The sequence below is a fragment of the Carassius carassius genome, chromosome 11 (genome assembly GCF_963082965.1).
Source record: "Carassius carassius chromosome 11, fCarCar2.1, whole genome shotgun sequence".
Taxonomy (NCBI): Eukaryota; Metazoa; Chordata; class Actinopteri; order Cypriniformes; family Cyprinidae; genus Carassius; species Carassius carassius.
The window spans coordinates 15,163,402-15,188,003 of NC_081765.1; the positions used below are offsets into that span (position 1 = coordinate 15,163,402).

The 24,602-nt window shown below is 39.8% G+C and overlaps 1 pseudogene; it reads left to right on the top strand.

Moving 5' to 3' along the window:
- The first annotated feature begins 15,096 nt into the window (after positions 1–15,096).
- Positions 15,097–17,817, top strand: LOC132152591 (uncharacterized; annotated as a pseudogene).
- Positions 17,818–24,602: the final 6,785 nt, after the last annotated feature.

Below are 24,602 nucleotides of genomic sequence, written 5' to 3' on the forward strand. Positions count from 1 at the left end.
AGTCTTCATCAACAGCTCCCTGACACACCAGCATCCTGACACTGACAGACAGACCTTCCCCTCTGACACTGAGCACACGGGGCGCCTGCCACCCAAGTTGATGGATGGATGGATGGGTGGATGAATTGATGAGAAGATGAATAGATAGATGGATGGCTTGGCTAGTTAAATAACTGGTCCACTTAATTGAAGAGTTCTAAAGAGTCATTTTGGAAATTTCCATGTATTTTAATATTCCCCCCCCTTCTGCTTCGGTCCATAAAGGAAAATAAACTGCTGGTGAGAAGTATTTTGAGTAAAGCAATGTTTGCTGCTGAAATGAGAGTCTGGTTTCCATTAGACCTATGCCATCTTGTCTGAACAGCCTGCAGGAGTGAGCAAGACAGTAGTCCAAGCAGACCAGACTGGACTTTGTGTGGGCTGTAATGGAGTTATCTCTTTCACTGTTCTTCCTCCAAAACGTCACACTTCAGCTCCATTCTCTGAGACCCGAGGCTTCAGGTTAAGCACAGGCCACCAGACGGCTCTCTCAGCTGTGGGGAACATGTGCTGTGGTCCTCCTGCCTGTCAGAGGTAAAGGCATGACTTTTTTTCGAAACAGGCAGGGAAGCAGCCAGCCGTGTGTGTCTGTGGGGTGCTGAGGTGGGAGGGGGTCGTCCCTCAGGAGGGATGTGTTTCAGCACCTTGTCTCCTTCTCTGTTATAGCGCTGACAGAACAGGAGGGAAAGAGTGAGGGGGGTGGGAAAAGGGTCTCTGCTCTCTCACTCCCATCTGCTGTCTTCACTCTCCCGCTATCATACAGTAGAGCACAAGTGTGGGGTCAAAGATCACAGTTAAGGTCATGAGTTTGGAGATGCTAAATTACATATAATACAGTGGCATTTTGATGTTGGCCAATAGAGACTCATGCACATAACCTAACATCTTACACTACCGTTCATAAGTTTGTCGTTTGTAAGATGTTTTAATGATTTTGAAAGAAGTCTCTTATGCTCAGCAAGGCTGCATGTATTTAAAATACAGAAAAGCAATAATATTGTGAACGTTTAAAAAAAAAATCACTGTTTTAACATATTTTAAAATGTAATTAATTCTTGTGATGCAAAATAGGTATTACTCCAGTCTTCCGTCTAACATGATCCTTCAGAAATCATTCTAATATGCTAATTTGGCGCTTAAGAAACATTTCTTATAACTATTAATGTTGAAAACAGTTGTGCTGTCTAAAATTTTTGTGGAAACCATTATTTAAAAAAAAATTCATGATTGTTTGATAATAAGTTCAGAAGAACAGCATTTATTTAAAATATAAATCTTGTAACATTATTCATGCCTTAACTGTTACTTTTGATCAAGTTAAGGCATCCTTGCTGAATATAAATATTAATTTCCCTTTTTTTTAAACGGCATGTCTACATATGACATTTGACATTATTAGTGATTATGTGTATTTGTATTGAGAAAGACTTTCAAACCTTGACCATCCACTTACAGCAAGTTTTGCACATCAGATGATATTGAGTGGATGCTGTGATGGAGAAAGAAAGAAAGAAAGAAAGAAAGAAAGAAAGAAAGAAAGAAAGAAAGAAAGAAAGAAAGAAAGAAAGAAAGAGAAAAGAGAAAAGAAAATTGTATGCTTTTGATTAGATGTCACATGCAATAAACTGACAAGTAGATTTTTTTTAACCAGCTTCTTTTTCATTATTTTTTAGGTTTGATGATTGCATGTTAATGATTGGAATAATGATTTCCAGCTCTTTGGATTCATAATGATGTATATCAGAGTGCTAATACTGGAAAAATTAGGCTTTTCCTAATTTGACCCAGAAAAAGATGGAAAATTAGAATTTTAGCATACCCTAGCATATCCAAAATGACCCATTTGTTCAAAAGCATACTTTTTTTTTTTTTGAAACAAGTAGGAACAATTAAACTGTCACTTTCTTTCTTAGGAAAAAAGCAAAACCTGGTTTTACTGGTTTCTGCACTTCCTGACTCACAAACAGGCAGATTCTGGATAGAACGGGGGATTTCATTTTGACAGCACATGCAGCTCTTTGATGATTAAATCATTTATTGGTTCAAGCATCATTACATTAGGCAATGCTAACAGCTCCATTACACTTCATGCTTAGCATACTAATGACTGAAATTGACCATTGAAAGACCAAGATTTATTTTGTGAGGAATCCAGTCATTGCTACAAATGTACAGTTATAACTATCTAAATACATGAACAGTCAAAAGCAATATCTCCCTCACAATCATGCTGCAGAATATTCAACACAACAGCACTTTCACATTATATTGCATATTACTTTTGTACATGCAGGTGTTGTTGCACAGCTGCACAAATTCCACTGACCCAATCGTATGGCTACCAAGGATTCTGTTCTATTGTATTCTAATATGAAAGAGGTATAAATGAAGAAGCTAGCTGTCATTATAGGTGTTGTCGCTGTGGAGTAAGAGAAAGAAGTGGAGAGAAAAACACACGGGGGAAAGGAGGAACCTAACATCGAAACAGGGCTCTGATTATATCCAGATAGCCTGGTTTCACCACCTTGCATCATTACAAATGTGCCCCTCTTCTGAATCTACTTTCACACACACACACACACACACATGTGTGTGTGTGTGTGCCCCTTTTAGGCTCTGCTGCTGTCAGCACTCTACTCTTCAGAGTATGTAAAGAGTATCACTTTACAGTGAAGTCACAGGCCTAGAACCTCCTCCCTTTAGCTGCAGCAAACCCTGTAATTTATGTTTGCATCTTATTTCAGCGTAATCTCTTTACATTATTCACTGGTAACACAAAGCTGCTGTTTTAAACGGGGGGTCACAATATCTTAAATTGAAGGTACAGAGAGAGTTAAAGGGTACAGTATGTCTCAGTTTAAGGAGGATTTACAGGATATAAACAGAATCAAGGAAAGAGATACACAGTTGCTGCTGTCCACGTTGTGGTGACAAGTGTAGACTAGCTGCTGAAATTCAGAGAAGACATTGTCTACATTATAATTTGCTGCTAAAATGTCAAAATTCCAAATGTACAGGAAATGGCGTGACTGCAGGCGACACAAAATGACTGAGTCCAAAATAGAAGCGTCAGCGTCTTTGGGGGTTTGTGACTCTTGACTCTCAAGAAAATAAGCTGGTTCACTGACACACAATGGCAACGACAAAAACTTCTTTGAGCGTTTGCATGTAATTAGAAACATAATTAAAATGTACAATACGTGGCTCTGAGAAAAGGCAGGACCTGTTGGCTGGTTTATGGCCTGTTGGTTTACAGCTGTTTTCCTGAATAATTAAGCAAGGAGAAATCCAGCCGTAGCCACCACAGCTGGAATCTCTTTTTTTATATCCTCAAGATGGCTGTCCAAAGATTAACACTAATTTAATAGAAACCATAAAAATCTCAGATGGATAAGTAAATAGTCATTTGATGGGCAGTGACAGATATAGCAGTACTAAACATTTTCTAGTAGTTTTATTTGTGTTCATTTCTATAAAGATTCCACTGTAATGAAGATAAATATGTATTGAATGAAAAACTTGGGCTGTACAATTATTTTTGTTTATCTTTGCTTTATCCACTTTTTTAATAATAATATAAAATATATAACATTCGTACGTTTCTTTGGCGTAAATTAAATAAATGTAACATATTCCGTAAGCTAAATAATAAAATATAGAAGAGTGAGATTACTCCCTTGATGACTGAGAAAGACTTGCTGTGTGCTAGTCAAGAGGCTTTCTATGTTGGATTTTTCTTAATGAAAAGTTTTCATTTTAAAGCATAAAAACTGGATTTACATTTCCAAACAACTATTTCATATTACCTGCACATTTTTACAGCTGGTTTCTAATTTTGTTTAAAGATCATGTCAGCTTGTGCCCAGAACCAGCTGGTTATGATAGCTCAGACCATTAACTGAAAATATGAGGCCAACATTTCCGTGCCAATATGAATATGTATATATATTTTTTCCACATTAATGAAATGAATTCAACTTCCAAGCTTTTTTTTCTGTACATGAAGGTTAAATGAGAGTGTACAATTAAATCAAAGCTGTGAGTTTCTGGGCATAGCAACAAATACTTTGAAGTGTCAAAATTTCAGTTTCTTTGAGACACTAATGATTCCCAATATTAGGAAGCATGCTGAGTAATAAAAAGCAAGGTAATATACATGAAAATAAATAAATAAATAAATGCCTTGGAACTTTCAGTTCAGTTTGTATTAAAAGAACATAAGTTGGAATTGCACCAGTTAGTCATACATGATTACCTTCATCCTGAGGAATAATACAAATATTTATAGAACCAAAGTATTTTAAATTATAAATTAATATGAAGCTCATTCATGTATGGAGTTGAGTTGCAGTTGTAGCCTATGTTGTTAAAATATACAAAACAACACAAACATATGACAGTTGTGTTAACAATTAACTTCTTATTTTCTGAGCAGAGATTATTACCAGAAATCTTAACATTCACAAGCACTGCTTAAGCAAATTGCATTTGAAAAAAAGGGAAAAGTAGCACATTATGAAAATTAATAATCAGTCCATGTCTGTCAAGCTGACCCACTTTTTGTGTTTAAAATCCTTAACCACCCTACAAAAAAAGGTAAACAGGCGTCTCTCTTCCCTTTCGTCACAACTCGGAGGTCGTGGGTCAGTTTCGTGATCATAGGTCACCCTCTAGTGGAGAGACCGCAGAGTGACTCAATGAACACTCAATCAGTCTTTGAATGTGACGTAAACACAGAGGAACAATTAGGACCTTGCAGTAAGTTAACTAACCGTGAGAGCACTGATAGGGATGGGGCATATAATGAAGCGCATTTAGACCGCATTGCGCGGGTGAATGAGCCGACAGCGCACTGCGCTAATGGAAATGATAGACATGATTACCCTTTAATGTGCGCTAAATGAGGGGATCGGATATCATAGGCACTCCAAATAGGTGCATTTATGGGGCGCTACATCTGTGCATCAGAATTCTAATGAAAACGAGCTTCATTCCTGGGCAATCAAGACCCGCAAGGCAGAGAACCCGATTACTCAGCATGCATATAATGTGATCTATCGATGCCATCTGGAAAAGATCGAGTTTGTTTGCCCTAACCACCTCTCTACCGATATGTGAGGGGGATGTATTACCATATTTATTTGTAGCTGCTAAACTTAGTCCGTAAATGCGTTTATCTAGTAGTGGATTGAGATATCATAAACAAACACATATATTAAAACAGGATTTGAAACCTGAACAATTATGGATTCACAAGACAAGAGAGTTTTCCCCCTTTTTCACAAACTCTCCATTTTTCAAAGATTGAATCCAGACTTTTTGGGGAAGAGCCTTTTTGCAATGAGAACAGAGTGAGGGGGGTGAGAGCTGGCTAAGGTATTTATCATATTAAAATCTAGTTTGATGGGGAGAGGGATGAAGAGTAGTGGGGACGGGAAGAGATGCTACCCAATTAAACTCATAGTCTTGGACAAATAATCATGTGTGAGTTGCTAGTGGCACAAACACGATTTCCCTCTTGCTCTGTAAAAATGGAGGAGTCTTCCTTTGCTCTTCCAGTCATATCCTGATGAAGCAGGGAGTCCATGTGTGGAGAATAAGGACTGGTGAATAGGTCTGGCCTGCAGACGGACAGCAGCTTTGAGAGTGAGCTCTCTTTATCTACTGCTTGCACTGCTTTTTCCATTTAGATTCCCTCCTGAAATCCTTGTCTAGCTACAGTGTCTCGAAATAACAGATTTCCCATCCCTTGACCTCTGTTTTTATCTAATTTCCTGCCCTCTCTGTGCAGATAAACTTAATGTAGTCATTATGAAGTCAACAGCGATGAGAGGTCACACATGCAACAGAGACAAAGGCAGCCAAATGTACTCTGAAACACTCAAACTATAACTTATAAATTCTGCTCTAAAATAGGCTTGAAACACATTACCTTGTACTTGGAATCAAACAAAACAGTAAAGGCAGTACTTCATTATCATTGCATGCTTGTGTTCCCAGACATGTCCAGTAAATCCCTATACATATGTCTGAGCCGATTAGGTCCAGGTGATGGGACAACCACAGAGAGGGTCCAGAGGTCCTGTAGACATGCTGACACAAAACAGAGATTGCTGAGGAGAGATAAGGAAATGATGGATGTTAGTAGACAGGATACGGACACCTGCTCCTCTTCAGATAGTGTGTCAATCCCTGTGCACATAGTCATTATTAAAGCTAACATCTTCCTTTGAGGTAATTTTACTTTCTGTACTTTGTTGCCTAACTGTCAAATCATCCTCTTCCATGTCATTCCTTCTCTCTTTTTCTTTGTATCTCCCTCCCTCTTTTTTTTCCACTCCTCTGGTATTTATATTTCTTTCTCTGTCCTCAGCTTACCTATTAGATGTGAGCAGCATGGATTGCAGAGCACTGTGTCTGCTCTAGAACATTATAGCCATCTTTCCTTAAATATGCATTAGGATACAGTGTATGAAACTTCAAAAATGTGTTACTCAGGTATCTGTACTTTATTCTACATGACTCCAGCACTGAATGTTCAGAATGGAATGGGAGAGTGGTGCTTACTACGGGCCTCTTTCAGGCCAAGAGGAAGTGCGACTGCCAGGTTTCCTTTCCCCACGATCCTTCACCCTGAATTGACTGGGACTGCCTGGGGACCACCACCCCTGGAGCTCTAAGGGCGTGAGATGCCAGTCCAATCTCTCCAATTTCTCATCATCACTTTTTGAGTCCATCCTCTGTAGCCAGGGAGCAGTAGAGAAGATGGGGGTGTCATGCTGCTGCTTCTTCTGTCTTAAGTTACATGCTGAACTCATGGCATCCTTTTGTAGAGCCATAAGATAGATGGCTTCAGAAATAATTGTGTTATTATGAAATCACATTAAAAACTTAAACATGTAAAGACATTTCAGGGTTGCATTCATATGATAACTTCAATATTAAAATACATACACATTGTACTTAATCCTTAACCTGTAACAGTATTAAAATACCTAATCTCTTAATTCTCCTGTCCCAATTTAATATGCAGAAACTGCAAGTAGCCATTTGTAGTGATATGGATATATTTGAGCAAACAAACAAACATCTTTTACGCAGAAATCACGAGTCATTATTTGCCCTAAGATCTATCGTAAATTAATGATAAAAATAAATAACTAAAAAATAAAAACCAACTGAAACCAGTTAAGTTAAAATCATAGACTCAAAGTCGCCTCAGAAACAAGCTATTATAAACTATTAAACAATTTATGTATAATAATAAAAAACTACTACAACAACTGTAGTAGTAGTAATTTATTAGTAAAGTAGTAGTATTGTGTTTCAACTGGTTTTGAGAATAGTACACACCGCGTCAAATATGTTGCTGCGCACACTCACACACGAGAAAGCGCACACGTGCGAACAGGAGTGGTGTGAGAAGTGCAGTTGTAAGATTAAAGGTATAGTTTACCCAAATATTAAAATTATGTAATTAATAACTCACCCTCATATCGTTCCAAACCCGTAAGACCTCCATTTATCTTTGGAACACAGTTTAAGATATTTTAGATTTAGTCCGAGAGCTCTCAGTCCGGTTGCATCGATTTCGGATCACCAGTACTTCTTTCGGACAGTTCGATTCAATAAACCGGTTGAAGAAAACGGTCCACCGGTTCTTTTGCGCTCAACGTAATGATGTCATTGGCGATGATTGGCCATTATTCAGGGCTTCGGTTTACCTGCGCTCTTAACACTAGCACAGAATCAGTTCAGAATCAATCACCAAAAGAATCAGTTCAGTTCAGACGCTCTGTGTGTCGGTCTGCTTCACGCTGAATCACACATGTGCAGTATCATCAGCTCCTCGATTCTTGAATCGGACGCGTCTGACAGAAACGGTTCTTCACTCGTGAACGAGTCAGTCTGTTGTTCGTTATCTGGCTCGGCGCGGTGTTCATCTTCAGTTCTCTCTGAGTTCTCTCATCTTCAGTGTACTGTTTGAGTAAATGAATTACTCCGGGATATTGATTTGTTTCAACTCAGAGGAAGTGTCAGCCACATTAAAAACCGGATATGACAAACTGCAGTGTTTTAAACTCTCTCACACAACAGTCATGGAAAAGAAGACAATGCTGAATAAATTCATAGTTTTCTCCATTTTTGGACCAAAATGTATTTTCGATGCTTCAAAATATTCTAACTGACCCTCTGATATCACATGGACTACTTTGATGATGTTTTTCTTACCTTTCAGGACATGGACAGTATACCGTACACACAGCTTCAATGGAGGGACTGAGAGCTCTCAGACTAAATCTAAAATATCTTAAACTGTGTTCTGAAGATAAACTGAGGTCTTACGGGTTTGGAACAACATGAGGGTGAGTCATTAATTACACGATTTTACTATTTGGGTGAACTATCCCTTTAAGTCCTTATTTGGATATTTTGAGTGTGGATTTGTGAAGAAAAAAAAAAACCTTTACGCACATGACGTAGGCTAAGCACCTGTTGTGAATCCACTGGAAATGCGTTAGAACTTTTTTCTTCACGTAAATTCTCAAATTGTATGAAATTAGGTGGATGGGGTCCATTATTTTGACAATTAGTTTGGTGGAGTTTTGTATTTTTTTTTTTTAAATAGGAAATTGCGCATATAGTAACAAAAAAATTCTATAGAAAGGAAAATGATAGGGTTCAGTTGTGCCTTTTATTGTCTTGTTGCAAAAAAGAAAAGTAATTTGATCACAAAGCTTGCACACATGCTGGACAGACTGCTGTCCATCTAGTCCACAGCACCTTTTGCTCTGCCCAATCTGCCACACAGATGTGTAGCTGAGCCACAGCTGCTGCTTTCATTTAAAAAAATAATTAAAAAAATACCGTTAAAAGCAGCAGTTTGCTTTTTCTGTCCAGGGTGGTGGATTTACAAAGTTTGCTATAAAGTGCTCAGCTGGAAATGGATGATGGGTCCCAGAGATGGATGAAGTTATCACCCCTAAGGCCTGCTGATCATTTTAAAGTTAAGCTGTCTAGTGAGAATGGACTTCATTGGAAAGCAGAGCTGACTGAAAACAGGTTATGTTTATTGTATACCTCTGTTTTCATCCATCATGTTTCATTTTGTAATATGTATGAGGATGAATTCTGTCAGAAAGGTATAACTCTATGTCATATTTTCTCTTATCGTACATACTTACCCAGGTCATTACTGTATCATATGAAAATGTTTGGAGTATTATTCGTTTAATAACATAGCAGCCAAATGTATATTCCTAGCTGGTAAAATATTTTCTTCAATTCACATCCATTTCAGAATGCCTTCTGTCTCTCATTGTGTCATTTTGTGGTTGCATGAATGTAAGTGAATGTTTTTAAATGACATATAAGATCATAAATAAGTCAAATCCTGCATATACACAAAAATTGCATTTTTGAATTTGCCCTAATACTAATAAAAAGAAAGTTAAAAAAACATGTTTTTTTAGAACCTTTAAAAAAACATTTTAAGAAACTTTTTCCACTATAAAGAACCTATTCTGAAATGGCTGTTAAAGGTTCTTCATGGAACCCTCAATGCCAATAAAGAACCTTTATTTTTAAGATAAACTCATCTCTGCTCCTTTTTCTGTTGCAATGGCTTTTTCTGTTTGAATATCTCATGCCCTAAAAGTGTCAAATAAATAGTGTGCAGACTTCATTACAAACCCTTGAGCTTTTCCCTTTTCTGTTTTGACAGGAACGCCAGAGGAATACTGGCAGTCCTGAGCTAGAGCACCAGACTCCCAGCAACTCTGGCAAGTGTGCAGATTAGTAAATCAGTTTAACTTTTTCCTAAATATGCACACCTCTTTTACCTCATATTACCCAATCTCTGTCACATTTAACATAATATGGAGTGAATGGGAATAGCCTGGACATGAAGATAGATATGAAGATACTAGGTGGGGAGCAAAGGAGAGTGGAGCATTCCATAAACACAACTATATGTGGTAGAGAGGAGCAGAGCAGAGCTTCACTATCAAAGACCTTTTCCTTCCTCTCATAAATACCACATCGATGAATAATAGCCCTCCCTCTGCAGCATGGGCACTGATTCCAGTTCACAGATCTGGACCGCATATGAAATCAGTGCACACGGGCCGCGGCTGCAGCTGAAATTTCCTCATCTTTCACTCATCAAGAAGTCCATCTGGTTTGTAACGCTCAGTGTGTATACAGCATATGCATGAAGCATAACCATCTGTTGGTGATCTCATTTTCATAACACATACAAACAGGAACTGCTATATCATTCTTGCCATTGAACGTGTGGGACAAGATATTAATGAGTGATTCATACAGCTTTGGAATCATCAAGAGTTGTGCTATTCTTAAAGGCATAGTTCACCCCAAATGGAAAAATATGTCACGGAAAACCATTTCTGCCCTAAGTGTGAAAAAAAAATTAATGAATGAAATATCATATAAAGATAGGTCTTCAATCCTGCTCCTGAAGACCCACTGTCCTGCAAATTTTAGATCCAACCTGCTTCAGCACACCTACTTGTGATTTTTTTCCCCAAGCGATCCGGAAGACCTTGAGTAAATTAAGGTTCAGGTGTGTTTCATTAGGGTTGGAGATAAACAGTTGGGGTGCTTCTCAATATCCCTCCTCGTTTTCTCATTTCTCCATCCTCCATCCTATGATCTAGAAACCGATCAAGCTCAGCTATCTTGAAGGACATTATTTAGCAGCTTTTAGTAACAAATTGTCCTGCCTTTAGAAACATTCCCTGAAAATTAGTTGGAAACACTGCCTCGAATACTATTCTGGAAGAGTGCGGTGTGCATGTGCATGTCTTTGTGCTTTAGTTTTTATATCTCTATCAGCTCCCACTGTGCAGCAGAGCTGTAGGAGGGAGACATGATGAGGGAAAGCAGTTGTTGGGAAGTTGGCAAAGTTAAGCTTTGAAAGTGAAACATAAGAGAGGCAGACCATAAGAGCCAGGAAAACTGATATTCTCCGTGTTAAGGACTTGCTAGCTTCAGTCTCTGTAGTGGAGACTTCAGCATTAACAGGAAACAGGTCTGAAGTTACCTGTTTGCAACACACAAGCAAGAATTGTGCATTCACACAGATGCAGCTGTTTTATGCTATACTTCACTTTCATTCTTAAATAATCCAATCGTCCGATTCTGCCACAATATATTGTGTGTTGTAAGGATGAGATCCCTTCAAGGCTGTCATTGTTCAAACATGGACAACTGAAAGCATGGCAGAGATGTGTTATCTTCTCTGGCTACAGTAATATCTGGCAAATTTACTGCTGAATCTTCTTTGGCTAAGCAGAGCACTGGTAAGCTAAAAGCATATTTGCCATCATTCACTCTCATAGGACGTTTTTGGAGGTCTGTAAAAAAATAAAACATAATTTCCTCATCTACGTATGTGGCATTATCTTCCTTCTCTCCTCCTTTCTTTCTGCTGCTTTCTTATTTTACTTGGTCATCCCAGTTCTTGACTTCTTTAAAAAGTCTCATAAATCATGAATGATATCAAGGTTTTACTCTACATAATTTATGTCAGTGTTAGAGAATAATTATAATTACTACTCATGGTGTCAATTTAACTAAATATTTTAGCATGACATCAACTTTTTCTTCTAGCAAGATATTTTATTCATACTAAATTGTTATTATTGTTATTATTTTTATTTATAACTCTGTTATATAAATGAGTATATTCTATTGTTTCATTTTTTTTTTCAGTTCAAGTTCTGAAAAGTAGTTAAATGTTGTTATATACATGTTGGGGAAGTCGTGGCCTAATGGTTAAAGATTCGGACTTGTAATCCAAAAGTTGCAAGTTTGAGTCTTGTACTGGCAGGAATTGTAGTGAAGTGACATTCAGCCAAGTACGGTGACCCATACTCAGAATTTATGCTCTGCATTTAACCCATCCAAAGTGCACACACACAGAGCAGTGAACACACACACACACACACACACTGTGAACACACACCCGGAGCAGTGGGCAGCGGCGCCGGGGAGCAGTTGGGGGTTTGGTGCCTGGCTCGAAAAGGCACCTCAGTCGTGGTATTGCTGGCCCAGGATTCAAACCCACAACCCTAGGGTTAGGAGTCAAACTCTCTAACCACTACGCCACAACTTCGTAGGTGGGGGAATGAATGTACAGCACTCTCTCCACCTTCAATACCACGACTGAGGTGCACTTTATAGACAGTTTTGTTCGTATTTTGCTATATATAACACTAAATAGATTTAAGGGGCAATATCTTTTAAAATATATTAAAATTCTTAAATCAAGATTAATTCAACTTTTACTTGAGAAGAAAAATGACTTCAGATATTAAGTCTTGTTTTCTGAAAAGCTATCAAAATTTAGAGAGCTCATGCATAAAACAAGAAACAATATCTGTTAATGGTGTAAGAAAAATAAACCTAATTCAAAGGAAAAACAATATTATTATTATTATTATTTATTATTCATAAATTTTTACTTTACTAAAGATCTTCTGGAGTAGCTTGCAATGTTTTTTTTTTAAAAAACTCACACAGATGCAAAACTGTCTTTTGAGCCCTGCCATTTGTTTTCCATTTTCCATATGATGATTGTTGGAGAATTTCATGCTTTGTTTAATAAAACAAAACTAGTGTAAAGCTAATGTGTCTTTTCATTCAAGCAAATATGCTTTTGTCTCTGTCACCCGTCAGTGCATGAGACGGTATGTCTGTCTTGGAGAGTAAGTCTGGAGTGTGGAGCTGAACAGACAATCGTCTTTTAGCATCAAAGCTAATGGGGTGATTGATATTTCTGGGCGGCATGAGCTTTATGTCAGTTTGAGCAATGGTTTGGACTTGCACATCCATACACATGCTCACTTTTAACAATGTGTAATCTTGTCTGGTGGTGGTTGAGGAGATTCCCCCCTTCTATTTAAAGTGCTTTGAGTGACCAGAAAAGTGCTATATAAATGTAATTAATTATTATTATTGTTTAACATTCAACAGTCCACAAACCCAATATGAAGCATGCTTTGCTCATCTGTTACTGTAGTGTAGTTGTAAGAAATTTAGTTATGCTTTGGCAACATAATTTGGTCAATGCCCTAGTACAGTGCAGTGGTCACTCTCTGATAGACAGCTTTACATCTCTCTGTGAAGTTTTTTCATTTTCTTCTTCTCTAAAATGAACACTCTCACATACAAACATCTGCTCTGTATCATTAAAAATAAAACCCAGTGAAAATATGCACATGCTTCTGTTTTGCAATGCATTTATACTTGAGACTTGAGATTTATTGAAAAAGGCCTTTCTATCTCTCTTTTTTTGTGTGCAGCTGTAACAACTTTAGAGCCCGACTTTCATCAGCAGCTTTTTTCACAACCCTGAATGATGAATTACTGTCAAACAGCATCCCTGCATGAGCATGGTGAACACAAGAGATGTGGCCTTAGTGTCTAGGTGTTGATGTTCTTTACACAGAGAGAAAATAAAAAAACTATTATCAACACAAGCACAAACTTGACATCATGTGGAAGTGCATTAATAGATTTCTTGTGTTTCATTTTGGAGGGTAGGGATCTCATGCAACAATGTACAAATAGAGAAGTGAAAATGAACGGAGGAAGGAATGAGATGACTGACTATTCACACAGTGTGTATATATTTATATATACTGTGTGTGTGTGTGTGTGTGTGTGTGTGTATTAGATATCATTTTATTATTAGATCTATTATTCTTTCATTGAAATGCTGTTGTGGACTTTTTCTTTCACTATTCGCTATTTGCTGTTGCAGTGTTATTTTAGCATTTTTCACCATTATAGATTATTTCCATATCCACTTCTAAAAATGTGGAAAGTATTCACTGAGAAATCTCTATAATGATGTGAAAGTCAAGATCTGAAACATAAAAAAAGCTACTACACATTTTTTTAAATGTATTTTTGGTTTTGGCACACACTTTCCAAGTGTGCCCTAGACACATCATCATTGATTCTGATCAATGATGGCATACCAACCATCTGATATTTCCTGCTGTTGTGCATGGCATCTCTGTACCTATCTGTAAAAATCTGAATTGCTGTATCTCCTCTCCTCTGTGTTTATCTGAAATGCTAAATCGCCCATATACCCTTGTATAGTGCACTATTTGAGGGGACACTCATTTGTAGTGCTGTCTGAAACCATAGTGGACATTATTGACCAGTCATTCAATTACCCATTCAATACCATAATGCACCTAAATAGCAGTATAAAAATCAACTCAATCAATATTTCATGTCAGTAACTCATGGAATTCAAGATCTCAATGTCAGATTTTTTTTTATATTATCCCTCATTTGTTCAATGGTGTGCATCAAAGAAATCAATTTTAAGGCAGACATGATAACACATACACACAAACCATGAAGAAAAGGCATACTTGATGATTCCAGCTGGACAGACTATGGTAATTTGCATAACTGCATAATTGTAGCTGAGCACACACACAGTTGATTAAATGTGGACACTGAGACTGAGGTCCTTCACAGGATAGAAGAGGAGAGTCCTAGCAAGAGATGTCAGTCTGACACTATTCTCATATTTAATGCTTTAACTACAACGGGGGAAATATTTTTTTGATCCCCTGCTGATTTTGTAAGTTTGCCCGCTTACAAAAAAATGAAGGGTCTGCAATTTTATATGGTAGGTTTATTTTAACGAGAGAGAAAACCAACCAAAAAATCCAGAAAAAAATGCATATAAACGTTAGAAATTGATTTGCATTTCAGTGAGTGAAATAAGTATTTGATCCCAAAGCAAAACATGACTTACTACTTGGTGCAGAAAAAAAAAGTTAAATAAAAAGTTCCCATCCTTAATAAAAAGTGCCTCACACAGCTCGAGGGGGTGAACAAAGTCCTCCTGTAGCAAATTAAAGCATTTGTGTAAGAAAAATATTTATATATATTTATAGATTTATACATATTTATACATATAATATATATATACACATTTAAAACGTAATAATCAATTTAATCCAGCTTGCACTCACTGTTGTAAACAGAAGCTGCGCCAGGCGGATGACGTATGAGGTCAGCTTTGCGCATGTGCCGCTCAGAAGTGACAAACGTGGAAGTGCAGGGAAGAGATCAAAACAACAGTCACTAATTAGAAGTACAAAACGAGGATTTGTAAAGAAGAATGTCGAAGGTTTTCCATTTAAGCCAAGAGGAGACTGGTTTTCCTTTGCTAAAGTAAGGAAACTTTGCTTTTGCTCCTGTTTACAAATGTTGGTTTTCACGAGACTCACCAGTGCATGCACAACACTGACCTCATACCTCATCTGCCTGGAGCTGCTTCTGTGTACAACTTTAGGCACAAGCTACATAAAAGTGGTTATTATGTTTGGAATATGGATATTTTTCTCACAAAAATTCATCGGTTTGCTACAGGAGTACATTGTTCACCCCCAAGAGTTTTTATGGATGGGCGCTTTTTATTTAACTTCTTTTGGACTGATGCACTGCAACACACGCAGAATGCTATTAAACAGCTTGAAAGATCAAAGGCAATTTTTAATATAACTGACTGGATTCGTCTGAAAGAAAAAAGTCATATACACCTAGGATGACTTGAGGGTGAGTAATTTATGGGCTAATTTTCATTTTTGGGTGAACTAAACCTTCAACCAGTGGAGACAGGCAGAGGGTGTTTGGATCCCGAAGGAGGAGAAGTCTCAGAAAATCGATCAGTTCCGGACAATCTCACTGCTGAGTGTTGAAGGAAAGATCTTCTTCAGCCTCATTTCCAGGCGACTGACAGACTACCTCCTGAAGAATTCCTATATTGATACATCAGTCCAGAAGGGAGGAACCCCAGAGGTACCTGGATGTCTGAAGCATACAGGCGTGGTCACTCAGCTTATCAGGGAAGCCAGAGAGAACAAGGGGGACCTGGCTGTGCTGTGGCTGGACCTCGCAAATGCCTATGGATCCATACCCCATAAACTGGTCGAAGAGGCACTGAACCGGCATCACACCCCGAAGAAGTTCAGAGACCTCATCCTGGACTACTATGCCAATTTCTATCTGAGAGTCTCCTCCGGAACAACAACCTCAGACTGGCACAAGCTTGAGAAGGGAATCATCACTGGCTGTACAATCTCAGTCATCCTTTTTGCACTCACCATGAACATGCTGGTGAAATCTGCGGAAATGCAGTGTAGGGGGCCCCTCTCTAAGTCTGGAGTTAGACAGCCACCCATCCGAGCCTTCATGGATGACCTGACAGTGACCACAACATCTGTCCCAAGCTGCAGGTGGATCCTGAATGGTTTTCAGGAGCTGATGTCCTGGGCTCGCATGAACTTCAAGCCGGCAAAGTCAAGGTCCCTCGTGCTGAAGAAAGGGAAGGTTACTGACAAGTTCCACTTCTCACTTGGCACCACCAAGATACCATCACTGACAGAGGAACCTTTGGAGAGTCTGGGGAAGGTGTTCAATTGCAGCCTGCGAGACGCAGCTTCCACAAAAGCGACCAACCAAGACCTGGAGATCTGGCTGGCCGTGGTGGACAAGTCTGGCCTTCCTGGCAAGTTCAAGTCCTGGATTTACCAGCACGGTATTCTCCCTCGGATCCTATGGCCCCTCCTGGTGTATGAAGTCCCCATTTCAACGGTGGAAGGCTTTGAGATGAGGATCATCAGGTTTCTGCGCAGGTGGCTGGGACTGCCTCGAAGCCTGAGCAGCATCGCTCTATATGGGCAGAACAACAAGCTGAAGCTTCCCATGAGCAGCCTAAGTGAGGAGTTCATGGTGACGCGGTCCAGGGAGGTCCTACAGTATCGGGATTCCAGTGATCCAAAGGTTGCCCAGGCTGGGATTGAGGTCAGGACAGGGCGGAAGAGGAGGTCACTGATTCTGGAGGAGGTGCGTGCAGGAGTTGAGGAGAAGCGAGCTTGCCAGATGGCTGGGATGCGGCAACAGGGCGCCTGGACAAGATGGGAGCAAACAGCGGAGCGCAAAGTCACATGGACTCAGCTTTGGAAGGCTGAACCCTACAGGATAAAATTCCTGATCCAGGCGGTCTATGACGTGTTGCCAAGTCCATCCAACCTCTTCTCCTGGGGAAAGGTGGAGACACCAGCATGCCCCCTCTGCCAGAGGAGAGGAACATTGGAACACATCCTGAGCTGCTGTCCAAAAGCCCTGGGCGAAGGGCGTTACCGCTGGCGGCATAACCATGTCCTAAAAGCCGTAGCGGATTCTATCTGCAGTGGAATTAGCCACAGCAAGAGCCTCCGCCCAGTGAAGACCACAGCTTTTGTCAGAGCTAGGGAGAAGTCAACACCAGCTGCCCGGGGCACCTCCTCTGGCCTGTTGGCAACGGCGCGTGACTGGGAGCTGTCAGTTGATCTGGGCAAGCAGCTGAAGTTCCCTGAAGCAGTTGCCATAACAACATTAAGGCCAGACATTGTGCTCACCTCAGAGGCCTCCAAGCAGGTAATTCTCTTGGAGCTCACAGTGCCTTGGGAGGACCGTATGGAGGAGGCCAATGAAAGAAAGAGGGCAAAGTACTCCCAGCTTGTGGAGGGTTGCCGGAGCAATGGGTGGCGGGCAATATGCCAACCTGTCGAAGTGGGATGTTGAGGGTTTGTGGGCCAATCCCTTTGCAGGGCCTACAAAATGCTTGGCATCACAGGGGCGAGCCAGTGAAGGGCCATCAAGTTGGCCACTGATACTGCAGAAGCAGCATCAAGGTGGCTGTGGATCAGGAGAGGAGAGGTATGGCGTGTAGGGTAGTAGCGCTACCTGGACATAAGCTGGGACCTGATCACCCCGGCTGGGTCGCCTAGGGGAGGGAGTCTGATAGTTGAAAGACCCGAAACCCCCCGTGATCCTAGGTTACCTCACTGATGATATGTCCAGGTGCACCAGACGGTGTATCTAAAATCAAGGTTTCTTGGCTTTAGTTTGGTAACTCAAAGTTTCAGCTCCCTCCACAGATTTTCTAAAGGATTGAGGTCTGGAGACTGGCTAGGCCACTCCATGACCTTAATGTGCTTCTTCTTGAGCCACTCTTTTCTTGCCTTGGAGGTATGTTTTGGGACATTGTAATCCTTGAAGACTTATCCATGACCCATCTTCAGTGTTCTGGCTGAGTGAATGAGGTTCTCATCCAAGATTTTACAGTACATGTCCCCGTCCATTTGCCCCTCAATGAAGTCATTCTATACCCTTAGCAGAAAAACAACCCTGAAGCATGATGTTTCCACCTCTGTGCTTGACTGCAGGGATGGTGTTCTTGGGGTCAGCATTTTGCTCCCTCCAAACAGTCGAGTTAATGCCAAAGTGCTCAAGTCGAGAAATCCCAGCAGCTTTCAGTGAAGCGAATGTCAAGGCTTCAGAGCAATGATGTCACTGATGACGTCCAAAGCCTCGCTTGGACTGACTGGTTCCAGAAGCGGGTCGAATCTTGTAAACTGACAGTCCTCTGTCCTGTTAAACCCAGCCACTTTCCAGTTTTAGACTAATAATATTGGTCCTCTTGTCTATTATGAGAAAAGACTTTATTTACACACATTTGATAGCCTCATTCATTTCAAACCAATGCGTTTATGTTATATTATGTTACACAATCATTATATACCACTAGAGAATACACATTATATCCATATAAATAGATTAGTCTATGTGGAAATGGATTTTTTTTTCTTCACCGTTATTTCTAAGCCTTAACTGGCACAAAATACAGTATATCACAGATTACATCAGGTCATCTGTAATGTATCTGCTTGTTTTACACTTTTTGGCCACCAGGTGGTATTGTGAGCAAACGAAGCGTAATGAAATTAACTCATTTGTAAACCACTTGGCTGAAAAGCTACAATGCTTCATGAGGCTTCATCTCGCCATCACTACTTCTTGCTGTTGGTCTTGTAGCCCATTCCAGCCTTGTGCAGATGTACAATCCTTTGACAGCTCTTTGGTCTTGCCCATGGTTGTTTCACTCACTGAAATGCAAATCAATCTCTAACCTTTATATAATTTTTTTTTTTCTTGATTTTTACCATAAAAATGACAGACATTTGATATCTTTCTAAGTGGACAAACTTACAAAATCAGCAGGGGATCAAATAAATATTTTCCCCACTGGAACCCAACACTAGTTTAAATGACCCAAGGGATCCTTTTCCAGATTAATCAGCATAGCAGCTGAATCTAAATGAGAGCACTCCATTTTTCCATTCTCCGTTTCGTGTGTGTTTGAGTTTTAGCAGGGAAAATGAGCACATATGATCAAACAAATATTCTTGATTTCAACTTGTTTTACGTAATGAAGATGAAGGTGCTTGAACTCATCTTGCTTTTTGGATGGATGATAATTACCTGGGCCATAACAATAAGGAGAAACATTTATATGAAATTGATCCAAGGTTATGGGTTAGATTTGGGGCAGTTGGATGGTGTTCTCATATAAATTGACTTGAACAGATGCAGTTTGTTAGAATGCTGGGTAGTGTTTATATGACTTTAAAAAGTGCAAATGAACAGTGAATTTATGAGTTCAGATGCAAAAAGTACAGAAACCCTGCAGAAAGCAGATTCTGATATCATTTTAAAGAACTACTAAATTTATAGAAGTTTAGAAAAATTAAGTGACTGATCATTTTACTGATCATGTACAGCAAAAGCTTCCTATGCAAAAATTCCGCAGGATGCTCCTTTTCAGAGTCTAAAGTTCACGTCATTTCCAAACGAGATATATCACCCTCAGAAGGGAACTTCGGAGTGAAAACAATCACGGCCACCATATTGAAAGGTCATTTCAAACCGAAGTGCTCAAAACTGGTCACTTCAAAGAGCCCTTCAGAATGAAGAATTTCGAAGTGTACAACTGATGAACACTTGGGGCTCCCATTATGCTTTGCACAGATTCTTTCCATGATGAATGTGGGCATGTGAAGGACACTTCAAGAAACAGTTGTTTGGTTTCCTTCAAGCCTTCAAAGCTCTCACTCCGAATGGTAAACTCTTTAAAGGGATTAGGGCAGGGCTATTCAATTAGTTTCATTTGAGGGACAGATTATCGAATTGAATTGACATCCCTATGTCTTTTTACATCCTGTTTATTTTTCTCTTCCCAGAACCTAGGGGGGCTCCGTAGAAAAAGTAGCTTGTTTTGGGCTTGTTTTCACAGGCCTGGTTGCTTATTTGTCTCACGAGATCTGGCAACACTGCTTCTAACGTCAGCTGCAGTGATGCGTTGACTTTACCGATCAGCGATTGGCTCTTTCATTCAGAAGGTGGGGCTTCCTCCGATTGAGCAGTCATATTGACAGTTGCATTTTTCTCCATTCAAAACTATAAGAGTGACATGTCTTGGGTATTCTATAGTCTTTGACAAGTTTATGAATATTTTACATAAAAAAGTCATTCAGTTATTGTGGCCGCGTTGTGTCACTGACAAGCATGACACATCAACATAGAAACAGTAAGGGTAAACGTTCTTAAATAATGGTTGTCTTAAAAAAAACTCAGTTTAGTGGAATATTTTAAACTCACCACTGAAAGTGTTAAACAATGAGGTCAAATTCATGATTAAGGTAGGGAATTAATGACAACAGAATGTCAGGAGGCCAATTCAAAATTGTAAATATGCTGTACAAAGTTTCAAACAAATACAGGTAACACTTTGTAATACATGTGCACTAATATGCATTATTTCAAGAAACTAATGCAAAGATAATCTTGAGATAATGAAGAATTTATATAATTATAAGCTTATTTATTAGGATACAAAGTGACATGGGACAAAACAACAAAAACTTTTTGATTCATTTAAAACAGGCGGCTGCGAGTTGAAATAAATGGCTTCATGTGGTAATTAAATTAATTTACACTAGTAGTTAATAACGATATGCATTGTGATGTAATTGTTGTTTTGGGCTATGAGTGCCTTTTGTTCACATACTTCATGTTAGTTATTCATTCAACAATACTCACTGTTAATGAATAAATCAAATTTAAATAATCTAGGTCTGTAGGATATAAAAATGTTATACTGCATGCAGAGTCCTCACATGTTAAACCATAATTATTTGTATAATTTTTAGTGAATACCGCCCCCCCCCACTCTTGATTTTCATGACTGTGATTCATTTATCTTCAAAATAAGTTGGTATAAGCATTCTATTAGAGTGAATTATCAATGTAAACTATGCTGAAGGGGCACATTCGCCCATGTTTCTGTCTCCTCTCACATGCAAAAACACTAGACAATTATATATCCATCATTCAATCTCAACTCCAGATTTATGAGCCGTCTCCAGTCTACAAAGAAATAGACAGTAAAATTCAGAGAAATAATGACTTTAGTGTGACAGAGGATGACATTGACAAATTAAGAGAAATAGGAGGGGGTTTTATCAGCGAGTTTGGTCCCACATCCTATGATGAATTCTCAGAGAGTGAGGTTTGGTCAATTCAAAACAGTCTCATACAGTAAAATGATTCTATTGCTAGAGTAAATGCTTAATTCAGAGATTGAAACACTAGGAAAAGTCTGTAAAAATACTGTCCAGTGTACAGTTGTTTTTTCCACAGGTGTTTTAGCCATATTTAGAATTTTGTATTGCACACTGTAAAATAAATAATAATAATAAATAAATAAATAAATATCTGTGAAATAACATTGAAATACTAAAATCAGTTTTTTTGCCTTTATAATGCACCACCATAAAACACAAGTGGGAAAGACAAAGCTGCTTAATCAAATTTCATCACGAATAGCTTTTCCACAAGAAACATGAATTTAACAATATTAGCTGTAGCATTAATTCCTAATGTACATAACTGATATATAAAAAAGAAGAATCATATTTAAATGAAAAAAAAACATTACATTTGAAGTGTATCAGGGAATTTTGGAAATGTCAATTACATTTTTTTATTTTTTTTTTGCTGGAAATTGTAAGAGTACTTGTTCCTTTTCACTTAAAAACTGTAAATTTTACAGTATTTTAAATGTACCATTAGATTTATTACAGTTTATTAGAAGACAATTCACCATTTACCAATTAACATGTTTTTACGTTAACATTTCTAAAATTACAAAAAAAAATTTACAGTGTGCTGTAGGTTTCAAAGAAATATATGTAAACTTGATGGAAAAGACAATGGTACATTTTTGACAGGATATTGTCTATTCTTCTACATACTTTTTTTCTGAGAGTATAACAAAAGCATCTGACAATTTGGTGAAGATCCACGTGTGATGAACTCAAACTGTGTTTGACAGACAGAGGGTGGTGTTTTTGATCTTCAGACTGTATTGTGACGAGCAGTAGAGGCGCTGTTTTGATTCACAAAGATGTGGAATGAAAGGACAGAGAAGAAAAAAAACATTAGCTTTGCGAACTGAACTCCACTGCTAGACCTAGAGAGAGATGGAAAGAGAGCTTGAAAAGGCAAGCACTGAGGTACAAAAGAGTGTGAGCAGGGCAGGAGAACTCTCTGCTCAATCTGACACATATGTTGTGGACTGATGATGTTGTGGCACAAGGCCACAGACAGCAGCAGCAGCAGAAACATGTCAAAAGGTTTTCCCAAACCTCACTTCAAATTTAAGAGAACTGAGATGACTCAGAGGTTATGTGTTTGACGAGGGTAGAGAAATCAAGAAGAAAGAGAGATAGAAAGATAACATCAGAGCCATATCAATGTTAACACCTCAGTAAAAGCAGGTCCGTCAGCACCTCTCTGCTGCTCAAAAGTTGCCTTCAAAGCACCCAGCATGGCCCTCAAAACTGACTTCAAACCAAATAAAAATGCACACTCACAGAAATATGTGTTTGAATATTGTAATTAGATTTAAATTAAGTAAATGGAATATACAGATAATGAAATAGAGGCAGAATCTGATTTAGCTTTAGCACAAGCGTTGTCACGTCCCCGGGCTGATCTGTCTGTTTTTCAATAGTGTGTGTGGTTGTTTACACTTACCATGTGCTTCTGTGTCACCGTGGTGCCCGTCTCCGCCCTCTTGCTTCATTATTATCTTGTTATTGGTCACCATCACCTGCTCTGCATCATGATAATCACTCCTTCTCTATTAAGTCTCCTCATGTGTGCTGTCTGTTGTCAGATCGTCGTGTTCTCGTCCATGTCTCAGTTTTGTCCACATCTCCTGTTTAGCCTGCACAGAGATCGTGCCCGTTTTGTTTTCATTCTCTAGTTTGTTGTTTTTTCCCTCTTCCCCCTGCTTTCAGGCAGCGCTACTCTCCAGCCTTCCGTGCTAGCGATCACCGATCGCCGTCACTCTTCTTCTTCGCCGCGCCGCAGCGGGCCACCAGTTCCCCGCCTCCCTGTCAGCTTATCCGGGCATTGCATCAGTGGATTTCCAAGTGGAATTCGTCCAGGAGGCTCCTTGGATCTGCTCCAGACTGCCCTGTTCCTGGATAGTTTTTTGTTAACTTTTTTATTTTTAATTTTTTGCCCTTTGAAATTTAAAACCAATCTAATAAACTGACCTTTTTGAGCACCTGCAACTGAGTCCCAGTCTCGCCTTGACAGAACGATCTGACCACCATGGACTCGGCAGGTGCAGATCCCCTCAGATCAGCTGTCACCCAGCAGGGCATTCTCTTGGGCCAGCATGCCTCCCAGTTAACATCCACGTCCCGGGAGGTTGAGTTCCTTAATGCCAAGTTGTCGGAGGTGACTGCCCAGCTCCAGGAACTTCGCAGACAGACATCTGCCAGATCGGAGGACCCCACTAGCCTTTTCTCTACCCGTCATGACCCTGAGCCTCATGCCAAAAACCCACCTCCCTATGATGGGAACCATAACTCTTGCAGAGCCTTCCTGTCTCAGTGCTCCCTAGTCTTCGCCCTCCAGCCCCGCCGGTATGCCCAGGAAGAGACTAAGGTGGCTTATGTTTTGACCCTCCTCACAGGCAGGGCCCGTGACTGGGGAACTTCAGTATGGGAGGCCCGGGCTCCCTTTTGTGCTTCTTTTGAGTCCTTTCGACAGGAGATGGTCAAATTATTTGATCGTTCTGCTCGGGGTGATGAGGCGGCAGCCCAGCTGGCATGGCTACGGCAAGGAGGCCGTTCAGTGACTGAGTTTGCCATTGAATTCAAGACCTTAGCAGCGGCCTGTGACTGGAATGAGGGGTCTTGCAGAGCTGTGTTCCATGCTGGTCTTGACGAGGAGATCCAAGACAAGATTGCAAGTTTGCGTACTTCTTGGAGGGTGGGAGAAATGACCAGCGAATCCACCCCGGTCCTGCCTCTGCCATCTCCTGCTGACCCTGAACCTATGCAGGTGGGACGTCTGCGTCTCACTCCCCAGCAGAAGCAAGAGAGACTCACCCGGGGCTTATGTCTCTACTGTGGGAGGGCCGGACACTTCGTCGGGAAATGCCCGCTAAAAGCCAGGGCCCATCAGTAACCAGGGGGATCCTGGTGGCCACATCTCCTCTTAATTTCCCCCACTCTTCCCGCACACTACTTCCCGTGGGTGTCCAGTTCGGAGGTTCTACTCACTCCTGTTCGGCCCTGGTGGATTCTGGGGCTGGTGGCAGT